We start from the raw sequence: 12,638 nt of genomic DNA on the forward strand, positions 1-12,638 counted from the left end.
CAAGGCTGCCTGTCTCCCTCCCACAATTCTTATTCAATGTCTAATGAAAACTGAAGCCAAACTGGAAGCTAATAAAATATATAAGCTTCCCAAATCAATCCCTTGGTGATGAACACAGCAACTGGTATGCATTTACTGTTATATTCAATCATACAACAGGTACATGTTTAAAATGAATTTACAGAGGATATAAAGTCTTAATGTGCATAGTAATTTCACATTGCGTTGTTTTGCATGGAGACTGTTAAAAACTATTAAGAATGGTGTCTTCGCAAAAGACAACGAAGACTTTTTTAAAATGATTGTTGATGATGTGTGTCCAGTGTTATTTTTAACCCCAGCTGCAAAACCCAAATGCAATAACCTGGAAATATCTTCTAGTGAACCAGGTTTGTACCTCTGTTTTGTCTTTCAGAACACTGACACTCACAGTCCTTCAAACATAACAATTTTCTTTCCGGGTTTCTTGTTACTCATTAAACTACAATAAAACTTTTGTAAAGGTATAGTAACTTTCCACTTTCATTTCTAATAATTTTAATAACTTCAAAAATTTTTTTCATACACAGTTAATGGCATTCAGTGAAAGCAGTGAGAATTACAGCCAACTGAAATGGAGGTCTTTATTCCGATTTGTGGGTTTGGTTTTTTTTTTGAAAGATAACTAAGTATTCTGAACAAGAACTAACTGATCCACTGAGAACCTACTTGTAGCACTTCAGCATTGGCCATAGCTGGTAGTCATAATGGCTTTCCAGAACTCATTTAGAGTAAACAAAGACTTATAAAAAACTTTCTTCATTAAAAAGAAGCTATAAGACATACATAAACACTTACTGTTACTTCCTTGCTGTAGAATCTATGTTCTCAATGAAAGCATGAAGTTATTGCCTGTTAAGAAGTCAAAACAAGATGAACATTAATTTAATATAGACTAAACATTGAATTGCAACAGCTAATAAGAATCTTTTCATATCAGAAATAAGGTCTATGTTTCTTTTTGTCTTCCCCTCATGAATTAAGAATCACAAATGCAAGACAAGTGGAAATTATGTCTTAATAGAGACACTGTCACAGAATGAGCTAAGAAATGATGCCTGGGGACCACAGGAAAAAAATTCAGAATGTGCACAAATAAAAGCCTAATGAAATGAAAAACAAGCTCCAACTCATTCTAGTACTCCCACAGTAGACAAATTATTACAATAAGGATACATTCTCTTATTACTGGCAAAGTAAAATCCTGAGATTGTGACCAGATAATGAAGATATACATTGGATGTAACTCTGCTGACTTTTTAAAACATTGAAACCAAGGTGATGGTATGTCCAGTTTATCACTTATTCCATTAGATTTATCAAATGTATCAGATCTGAGAAAAACGCAGATCCGATCACATTGCCAATACCAGTTCTCTTATACCTAGAGCCTGCAATTACATAGCACAAAAATAGGTCCTCTTACATTATTATATTCCAATTTTGACATAAAAAGGGGTATCACTACAGCAAAAAACCCAGAAAACCAAACCAAAAAGCATTTTGTATCATTTGTTTATCTTACAGATAATCCTACTGGTATCTTCCTTTCCTTATATAGAAACACCAATTTCCAGTAACTCAAATAACAACTCATGTTGATTGCATTACACATTGACAAAGTCAGGCCTTTAAGATCCATGAAAGTAGTTAAGCCCACAGATAACTGTTCTAACACATTAAGAATTCAGAGACACTTTATGTGACTCCTTACATGCTCCAGTAGTATGAAATGATCTTTCAAAGTAAACAAGTATTTACACCCATTAAAACATCTTAGTTTCAAGTATTGTGCCATTCCCTCCCCCCGCAACATGCAAGTTTAGGATCATTTAAGTAGAATTATGTTTATTTTAAACACCTTATCTGCAGTTTTATCAAGAACATAATTGAAATAGAACTCCAGATTTTATCTGGCCTCCAGATCAAAAAGGGGAAAAGAGTAAATTATACCAGGAGAGCTTTGAATAAAAGCCTGCAACCGAGTTTAGACCAGCAGAACTTTGGCCAAGTGTCAGACTAATTGCATGATAAGCAGTAATAAATGAAAGTCATAAATTGCTCAGCAATAAAGCAATGAAATTAAACTCTTCATTTTCCTTTAACATATTTTCCACTAAAAGAAAACCTAGAAATAGCTTCTAAGGTGAAAGCCCATTTTGCCCATTTCAAATGCTAGGACTATAGGGAATTAGTCTTCTAAAACACAGAAGTGAAATAATCTTTTATTTTTTTTTGTACACATTGAAAGACACGTAATATGTGGTAACTCACATATCATACACAGTGTTTTTCTACTATTACTCGGTAATATTAATTCAGATCATGCAACTTCAATAAATTAAAGATCACTGTTTCCAGATTTGCTAGGTCATTAAAATAGGAGATGTTTTGGTACAGGTTGAGATGACTGAACACAAGACAAACAGTCTCTGTCTCTCAAAGTTTAGTGTCTTTTTTTTAATATTCTCATTTAACAGAGTTAAATGCCTATCAGTGAGAAGGTTAAGAGAAAAATAATAGTGACATGAGAAGAGATGGCTCCCTAATCTTGTTAATATGCATAAAGGATTAATGTCTAGAAATAGAAGTTAAATAAAGGTTAAAAACTGTATCCAACAGAATGGGATTAATAACCACCGGGATGATTAATCAAGATATTGAGAAGATTCACCATCCATCTGGAGTTTACATCAAGATGAGATCTTTTCTCAAAGGTAAGCTTCAATTCAGTCTCAGTGCTAGGACTTCACGTGGGAGCTACTCAAGGTACTCTCTTGCGATAATCACGTGGGCCATTTTGTCATTGCTTCACACACCTCCGCCAGATAATGACAAGTGCCACCACACAACACTTCTGTGTAGAGTTGTAAAAATACCCCCCCAAGCCCCACAGCTGTTCCCCTGCAATTCATCAGTGTTTAAACTTAAAATTAATAGTACCAGCACATTTCCAATTTGCCTGCCTTCACCTCTCAAACCCTTTGCTTAAGCAGCAAGTACATTTCAACTCTTCCACTTTAGTTTCTGTAAGATATGGAAGTTCTGTTTTGCTCCGTGGCTGTCAAAGGCCATTTCTGTGCCACAAGTATGTAAAACAGAGCCATCAACTGCTCTGACACCATATCTGGACTCCTATTTTTCCCCCCTCACACCGAAAATTTGAATTCTACACTGAGGGCAGTATTAAATGAACAAGTGCACATTTGTAAGACACTTAAAATTATTGAGCAGAGGCGCAAATTCTTATCTTACACATAGGTGAATGAAGTAACTATTTGGCAACCAGAGGAACAAATACTAAGCTTAGCTACAATAAAATGTAGTAAACATGAGGATCTGTACATAGATTATGGAATCACAGGTAAAATCAAGTTTTTACATTATGTATGGACAATTAAGAAATATCTGAGGTTAAAAATACCTAGATCACTCCTGTAAGCTAAATTTTTTCTAAGCTGTTGTGTTTAAAAGACAGGTGGATCATAAGGCTGTAAAGTAATTTTTTTTTACCCTGCAGTAATTGTTAGTTCTGCACAATGTTGACTGTAAATATTACATTTTTCTTTTCCCCTTTTTAAAAAGAATAGAATGGCAAACTCATCAAAAGTTTGTTGCTAGGCCAAGGATATCTGATCGAAATCTGTTAAAGTAGAAATACTCTATTTACTTCATTGTCTGAATTATTTTCTGTAAGTTTTATAGATTTTTCGTTTAAAGAGAAAAGATAGTTATCAACACATTTGTTCCTTGAGGTTTTTTTTGTTTTATTAAATAAGCAAGTGTGGGTGGGTGTTTTTCTTTTTGGTCAGGTGAAAGGCAAGATAAAAGTATAATAAAAATGTATATACAATTGAGATGTAGGCAAGATTTAACAACAAAGCAAAATATTTAGTTTCGGAGCTAGAATTTGTTCTTTTTATACCACATCAAAATCTATACTGTACACATCTTACAGTGCAACAAATCTGTACATTTGATCACTGTAACTTACTAGCACCCATAAAAATTACAAAACAAAAGTGGTGAAGTGCACATGCAGTTGCATGCATTTTCTCCAAAAACTGAAAATAAACAAAGCAAACCAAAACACATAAAGTTAGAGGCTGAACTGGAAGAATTTACTCCCAAATTTACATTCCATACCCTCCAAAATAATTGCTTTTCACAACTAATCACAACGGAATCTGTGCAACAGAAAACTGTGTGAATATTGAAAGTCTGACTGCTTTGAAGAAAGAAGTTAGAGAGCAGGTATTCCAAAGCAATTAATTATCACCTTTTCTACTTAGTAATGAGCTACATTTATTCTTTTTGAACCTTCGTATCAGAAATTGCTCATGCACACCTTAACGTGGAATGCAAAGTGCAATGTAAGACTTGCAATTTGCTGGTGGAGCTGCAGCAAGGAGCTATTTACTGGCAAGCCAAGTAGAGCTGATGGCCCTGCTCTAACGGAGACATGTACATTTCTCAGAGACTAAAGTAATGTTTATTTTAATTAAATGGCCAGACACCATCAGAAAGAGAACTTAAACTGAAAGACTAAAACCATTTGTGTGATTCAGACAGACTGAAGAGGAAAACTGGCTCAAACCCTTGACTGCCCCTTGCCCAAAAGGGAAAGCAGTCACCTGGAGATGAAAGGGGAGACTTACAGAACTTCAGCCTGACTATATCAGGTACATTTCTTGACCTAAGCTTTTTAACTAGCTTGTCTATTTGGACTCTTATTAAAAAGTACTCTCCTTTTATGTTAACATGTCTTGAGTTAAACTATTCCCACAAGAATCACATTAACAGCAAGACTTTGCTCACCGAGGGCAGCCACAAGTCTGCAGATTATGGCGAGCGAGCACCTTGAGAAGCATCCTGTGAAGCACAGCTTCCACTTTAGCTCTAACATTAGTGCTACACAGGCCCTGTTTCAGCTTCGCACCCCAGGCACAGGGCTGGCACCAGCAAAACTGGAGCAGTGAGCAGCATCTGCCAGCCACTGGTAACCACAGAGGGCTGAGAGGGCTTACGATACCAAGGGGCACACAGCATGCTGTTCTGATAGACTGGAAACACATTAAAAACGTGCTTTAAAAAAGTTAACCACAGAATAATCAATTCCTTTCCTCTTTGCTGCTGCTGGCTGGAGCTTACAGCAGGTGCCTTGCTTGGTTGCTGGCCAAAAGGTATCAAGTTATTTAACGTATGTCCAATCTTGAACTTGTGGATACAAAAACATACACACAAAATTATGCAGAATAAGCATAAGTACATTCATATAACTTCAAATTTGTTAATCAATGGTTTATTAAGTCCCTTAATAAAAAACTTAAGAGTTATTAAATACTTTTGGGAGATCCCTTTCATGACAACTGTATGAACACACTTAAGAACGAAAGCAGAAAAAATACTGCTCTAAGGAGCAATTTGAGGAACTAAATCTAAAAAGCAGTAATAAAAAGCACACAGGAGTCAGCAAAAGATTTCTACAGAAATCAGTTTTTCATATGGTGAATCATAAAGAGATGAAACTTTTTTACTATGCACAGGCAATTTATCACATTTATATGAGCAAAGGTATGTCCCTACATGATAGGACACTGAAAGGAAAACTTCACTATTTCTGACTCAATACAGGCCCCACTTGTGCTTTACTCATTTTACATCTACTCATTTAATAAAATCCCTCAGTCACAGTTATTTCATTCACAAAAGCTCAAACACAGGGACAGTAAGAAGCTGAACTGACTGGGTAAAATTTCATGTGTATTTTTGAAAATATGCCCATTGGTCAATGGAAGCAACTAAATATGAATAAACAAAACCAAGAAAATATGACAGAAATAAAATTTTTGAAGCCAAACATTATCTAGAAAATGGCTTGGAACCACAAGCATGTACTCAGTACACCAGAGTACTGCAGAGAAACAAGTCTCCTGAAGGCTGCCCACTCCAAAGATACATTAGCATAGAAATTTCACCATAGATCTGCCCCAACCTAAAAAAAAATCCTACACTTCAGGGGCAAGGCTTATATTACTGCATACCCGTTGCATCAGTAAGGCAGATGTATTATTATTATGCACTATAATCATACTGTGCTACACTGCACAGCATCAGCAAGGGGCAGGAAGTCAGGCCACCACTGGCTCACACGTCCGCGCTACTTTCCACTGAATGGTGTCAACATATCCTTACCTTGTGTTGGGGTTTTTTTGTTTGTTTTTTAGAACCTGGTACAATAGCATCTCAAACCCACCTATACCAATAAATATACTATAGCCACAGCACATCGGTCCCCCACTATCCAGTCCCCCCCACCATATCTGCTACTGAGATTACATGACCTACAGTCAGGACCAGCTTATTATTTTTCCCAGGTTTTCACATTTCCACCAGTACTCCTTTCCCAGAGGGAGAGAAAGAGTCTTCAGAGGACAGCAAGACTTCAAGGATTGTAAAAGAAAAGAACTTGTTCAGTTCTAAAGTAAGCAGCCATTAAGTGTAATAGATGTGTTAAAAAACCCCACCAGTACTTTAAAGTATCGATGATTAAATAAATAATACTTCCAGAAAAAAGTTTCTACCGTATAGGTCAGAGATCTATAGTGTGTCATTTAAAATAGGGTTACAAGAAGCAGTGTTATGGTTAGCGATAATTAGCAGGAAATGGGAGTGAGAAGAAGAAAGTTCATCTTTTAAAAGCATCAAAAAAAGATTATATAAAGAAATTTCTTTCACTTCTCATGCGTCTGACATTTCCAAAAGTGTCCCTATGCCTTTGGAAAGTTGATTTTTTATTTTTTTATTTCTTAAAGAGAGTCTGAAACAAGCTTTCTTATAAAGGAGGACTAATTGAAGTGATCCAGCTTTCTATAGTTGCCAGCAGTTTTTAATAACTTCTAAAATCATAGACATAACAGTGAATTGATATTTACTCTAATTTTGTCACTGAAGGTGCCTTTTAAAACATCCTATTTACAGTTAGCTTTCTAATTCACACTCTCTTAGGCATTTCCCATATTTCACTTCCCTCCCACCAGACAAACATTTGTTGGCCAAATGGCTTTCACCAGACTGAGGCATCAGCTTATTCTGCAGTTTCCATATGGACACCTGCAGTTAGGAATTGTGGCCACCAAAAATCACTTCAGGTTAAAAACACTAGCTTCTTACAAGCTTTTACACAGATGTCTTCACTTAGGCTTGACTATGCTCTGAACCAGCCTATCTTTATCTTTAACATTTCATACATAAGTGATTTACAAGTGAGTCACAGGAGAAAACATGGTTTCATAATTTGTTTTAGCAAGTACTACTGGTTTGCTGGTAATTAGAGGAAAGACCTTTAGAAGGGAACTGGCAAAGTATTCAGTTCTTTTTCTTCTTACCTTAACAAACTCTCCTTGACAGACATGCAACAAGAACAGAATGAGATAAGACAACAAGATGAGATGTGGGAAAGCAGGACTAGAAAGTGACAGAGGGAATGGGAAATAGAATTGGAAGCAAAAATGAGTGGTAAGAGAACGTGCTCAAGGAGGAAAACATGAAAAAACTATGAAAGTTAAAAAATACAGGGGGAAGAAAGAGTTAAAGCAACAGGATCGAAAGGGATTAGACTGCAGCTGGAAAGAATGACAAATGTGACAGGGCACAGTGTAATGCAGCTCAAGAATAAAAGAAGACATGCTAGGAATAGTACTTGAAGCAGCAAGGCTCCTCACACTTCATCTGCTTGTTAAGGCTCAGAGCTCACTACACCAGGAGAAGGGAACTGCTCCACAGAGCTGCCCAGCCTGGGAAGGACTCCTGTAACATCACTCATGCACAGCTTGATTTATTAATTTAAGAATACCACACAGAGTAGCTCAGCACAAGTTGCAGAAACATGGCCTCTAACCTTTAGGTCCCATAAGTGACCCAGCAGCACATCTACCTCTGGTAGTTCTTGTTTACAGTTACCTTGCTATTCCCAAGACATCTGTTAGTTTACCAGAACAGGCTTGCAAACAGTTACTAGACTATGGAAGAAAGCAGAACAACTTCACAGCACCTTCATGCCCACACTGACTTGCCTTCTTTGCCATGCCCCACTTTCAGTGTAAGTCTCCATCACCTGCTTCACACCGAGGACGGCCAAGAAGCTCTTAGGACTACTCCTGTTCTGAGCCATTTGTACTTGGTGTGCTTCGCTTGCCAGCACACTCCTTTTTCTGCAAAAATCTCCTGCAATTGTGATAGGCAATGTCTATCCCACTGGCAGGACTAGTGGGGGGAACACAGGGTAAAATGAGGATACAAACCTTCCTCTAGGATTCTCCAGGATTTGTATACTAAAGTTTTACAAAAAAAGAGATGGGACCACTTACTTCACTCCAGCTAACTCATCATAGCATCCGCTCCTTTTTTTCCCCATGCAGAATATAAGACTGCTTTCAAGCAGTCAGGTTTATCACCCAGGCCCAGACCTACCTAGTTCCAGAATCAGCCAGGCTCTCTCCAGTCTTCTGCCCCACACATTGCAAGTCCTCTGCTGCTGGCATGCCATCTTCTGCTCGGCCACAAGGCACAACAGCCCTGGTGCTTTTTGCCAACTCTACAAGAAGAGCATCTAGGCTCACTGAGGTTTTTCACTCAAGTCACAAATACCTACTCTTACAGCTAGCAGACTACAGCATTATCTACATCCTTCTTTCAATGCTTTTCCCAAATGTCTCTCATTTTTCTTCTCTGCTACTTCAGCTTCTTCTCCATTTGCAGCCATCTCCACAAATCATCAACAATCTGCAAGTATGCCATCTGTTTTCCTAGAGAAAGCTAGAACTTTGCTTCATTTGCTTTCAGAACATAACAGATCTCACTTAAAAAAACCCCAAACAAACAAAAAAAAAACCCCAAAACTTCCCAGAATAATTCAAACAGACTTATTCCTCCAACTAACAAAGGCAACAAACCCTCCAAGCGCTGTGTGTTCCTAAGTAAGGCCCCAGCGATGGCCCAAGGTGTGCTGGGAAGTGGTCTTCCCAGGTGTGCTCCATCAGCCTTCACAGGCATCACCTGCTCTCACTTCTTTGCCTTTCCTTCCTGCTCTTTCCCTGCTCCAAAATTCCTAGCTTGCCCCGTAATGCAATGCACCTGCCTGACCCAGCCCCCCCTTTGCTGAAGGCCACACCACCTGCTTAGCTGCAATGCTTTTGAGACTTTACGTGCACAAAAAACCCCACCCTGCAAATAAATCAAAGCAAGACGTTATGCTAGATTGGCTTTGCAAGGCCTTAAAATAGAAAATAGGTTGTTACTGTTATAGTAAGTATTTTACTATTATGAGTCTGTTTTCTGTAGCAGTATAACGGTTTTCCCAACCTACTGGGAAAGGTACTCTCAGGGGCATCAGCCGCACAGCGTAGCCAGCAGAAGCAGTTGCAGAGATTGCTTCTGCAGTTACCAGGATGTTATTAGACAATGTTTTTCACTCTGATGTACTGCTGACTGTTAATCTTGAACAATGATCCGGAACATCCTTTTTGCCTAAACTTCTGCTTTTTTCTCCTTTTTTTTTCTTCTCACATCTTCTTACATGTTTTTGTTACTTTTCTAAATTCTCTTTTCATCATACTTTTTCTAGGGATTTTTACTTAACCTAAAACTATTTGTAACATAAGGAACCAAAATTACAGTATATTCAAATCATCACTCTATTCATTACTCTTTTAGTTTTAGCAACTCTTTTTTCACCTAAGTATTTACACTGTCAAGCTCTTAGTATCTTGTTATATAGCAGACTGGAGCCCTGATCTTCACTGGAGTGCAATAGCAGCAGAATTATAACAATAAATAGTTATGTGCTATCTCTTTTCTGCAGTTATTTAACACAATTATTACCAGAGTAATACCATTACATGTCTATCTCCAGACGCTTTTCTGAGAAAATGGAAACAATAACGTGAAGCATGGCTTACCATTAAACAAAGTGAAAATACGTTGTTGGGAAAGGATTACAGTAAGGACGGGAAAAGTTGCAGGACAGCTTATCTCATACATTAAAAAGATAATTTCTTTTACTTTGGATGTAAGAAGGTTGTGGTTTCAGACAATTGCTGGAGTTCTCACTTGGGGAATTAGGAGAACCTCGATGCATGGAAGGAAGTGCGTTCAGTAATGTGGAAAGCTGCTTATGATGTAAGCTTTGAGTTGGTTTATATTATTCATGGACGTAAACTCTCTCCAAGAATACATATTTCTTTAGGTAAACATACTGTACTCTTGTAAATTTAAGGAACTGAGTTCTATTAATATTTTACCAAAATATGGTTTTAAGTACCATTTTTAATTGTTAGGGGGGAAAAAAAAAATAATGCTGAGGCTTTGCTTCCCTGACAATGTCACACATGCAACTGTGTCCAACTCTCCTTTTCGTGAAGTATTCAGAGAAAGTGGATTCCTACTTTTTCTTCTCTCAACTCCAAAGTAAAATGAAAAATATTTTGTACAAATTGCTTGGGTTCAGAATTTATTCAAGCTTTAATCTTGATGAAAAGAACTATAATTGCAAATGTCAGTATGATACAAAAATCAGTTCAAATGGTTTTACATTTTGTAAAGAAGTTGTCTTACTGATCAAACAGTTCTGACTATTCAAGGGAAGCTTTTTGTCTTTGCAGGTAATAGTGATAGCAAGGGTAGACATTCATAAAATATATGCCAAAAATATTTAAGCTGAACAGGAAAATGTATTTGAACAGAAAAAAATGAGGAAAAGACAGTTCTAAGTATCTCTAGATACACGATGCTTACACATGTAACTGCTACCAGTTCTGCTTTTCCCTCATTTTGTGACCTCAGCTTCTGTATCTGCACACTGGCATTGACACACTACTAGACAGAGGTTTAAATTGGTTATCACATAATCTACGCTTACTCCTTTGATCATGTCCAGGTCTGCTTACTTGACTACATTATGCATTTCCTAGGAAATTAATCTTACCTAACATAGTATTCCATTACACTCAGAAAATTCAACTTAGGTTGCTCTTCCAAGCAGATTTAATCAAAAAAAGTCTCTGCGTATGTTTTCTAAAGTGGTTTATATGAACATTTCTTAATATCAGTTCCAGTAAGTGTTCACTTTTTGTTATATATATATACATATAAATATATACACACAAGGCTCAGTGCCGGGTCCTGCCCTTGGGTCACAACAACCCCATGCAACGCTACAGGCTGGGGGAAGAGTGGCTGCAAAGCTGCCCAGTGGAAAAGGACCTGGGGTGTTGGTCGACAGCCGGCTGAATATGAGCCAGCAGTGTGCTTGCCCAGGTGGCCAAGAAGGCCAACAGCATCCTGGCTTGTATCAGAAATAGTGTGGCCAGCAGGACTAGGGAAGTGATCGTTCCCCTGTACTCGGCACCAGTGAGGCTGCACATCAAGTACTGTGTTCAGTTTTGGGCCCCTCAGTACAAGAAAGACACTGAGGTGCTGGAGTGTGTCCAGAGAAGGGCAATGAAGCTGGTGAAGGGTCTAGAGCACAAGTCTTATGAGGAGCCACTGAGGGAACTGGGGTTTGGCTGGAGAAAAGGAGGCTGACGGGAGACCTTTATCACTCTCTACAACAATTTGAAAGGAAGTAGTAGCAAGGTGGGTGTCAGTCTCTTCTCCCAAGTAACAAGTGACAGCAGAAGAGGAAATAGCCTCAAGTTGTGCCAGGGGAGGTTTAGATAGGATGTTAGGAAAAACTTCTTCACTGAAAGGGTTGCCAAGCACTGGAACAGGCTGCCCAGGGAAGTGGCTGAGTCACCATCCCTGGATGTATTTAAAAGACGTGTAGATGTGGTGCCTAGGGACATTGCTTAGTGGTGGACTTGGCAGTGCTAGGTTAACAGTTGGGCTTGACGATCTTAAAGGTCTTCTCCAACCAAAGAGATTCTATGATTCTATGATATAAGATGCCATATTTCATCTTACATATTCTGACCATCGGTAGTGAAGAAGGGTCAGGCCTACAGCATTTATGTTTTTGCAGATCTGTAGTGTTTCCTAGGATTTTTCTAGTTTCTATATACTACTCCCAAAAGACCTATTTCAAAACTTTTATGGTTGTACAAATGGTATTAATTTACCTTTGAAAATTAAACACCACTAGTAAAATGGTTCAAAGACGTTTACATTCAATAGAGGATACTGAAGATTATTTTTTAATGCTTGAGATAATATTAGTGATTGCAACTATAGTAGCATAACTTCCTACATGTATCACAAAAATCTCCCTTTACAATGAACGTCAGTGACAATGAATAGAAGTTTACAGACTGAATAAGTATTACCACTAAGCTGTTAATACACATTCAGAGATGTGCTACTTTTAATATTTTCTGAGATTGAAAAGAGTTTTTAAAATGGCTTAATTGTCTGTCACAGCCATTAATATCCACTATGCAATCATATTCTGATCAGAAATGAAATACTACTAGTTGAAGGCTTTGTATATAGAGAAAAATGAAGAATCAGTTCTAGGGACTGTGCTGTTATTATATGGAAATATTTTCTATTTGCATTCTTACCAACTTCTCATCCATATCATAAAAATAATAATTTTGCTTTTA

At 37.7% G+C, this 12,638-nt stretch overlaps 1 long non-coding RNA gene across 1 annotated transcript in view; it reads right to left on the reverse strand.

Annotated features, from left to right (window-relative positions):
* Positions 1–846: 846 nt before the first annotated feature.
* The window catches only part of LOC129205941 (uncharacterized), a 355,144-nt gene continuing 343,352 nt past the window's right edge, over positions 847–12,638 (reverse strand). Inside the window, exon 4 of the long non-coding RNA XR_008576923.1 lies at positions 847–891. This is a non-coding gene — a long non-coding RNA (uncharacterized LOC129205941). The remainder of the gene's footprint in view (positions 892–12,638) is intronic.

This window comes from Grus americana, chromosome 4 (genome assembly GCF_028858705.1).
Source record: "Grus americana isolate bGruAme1 chromosome 4, bGruAme1.mat, whole genome shotgun sequence".
Lineage (NCBI taxonomy): Eukaryota > Metazoa > Chordata > Aves > Gruiformes > Gruidae > Grus > Grus americana.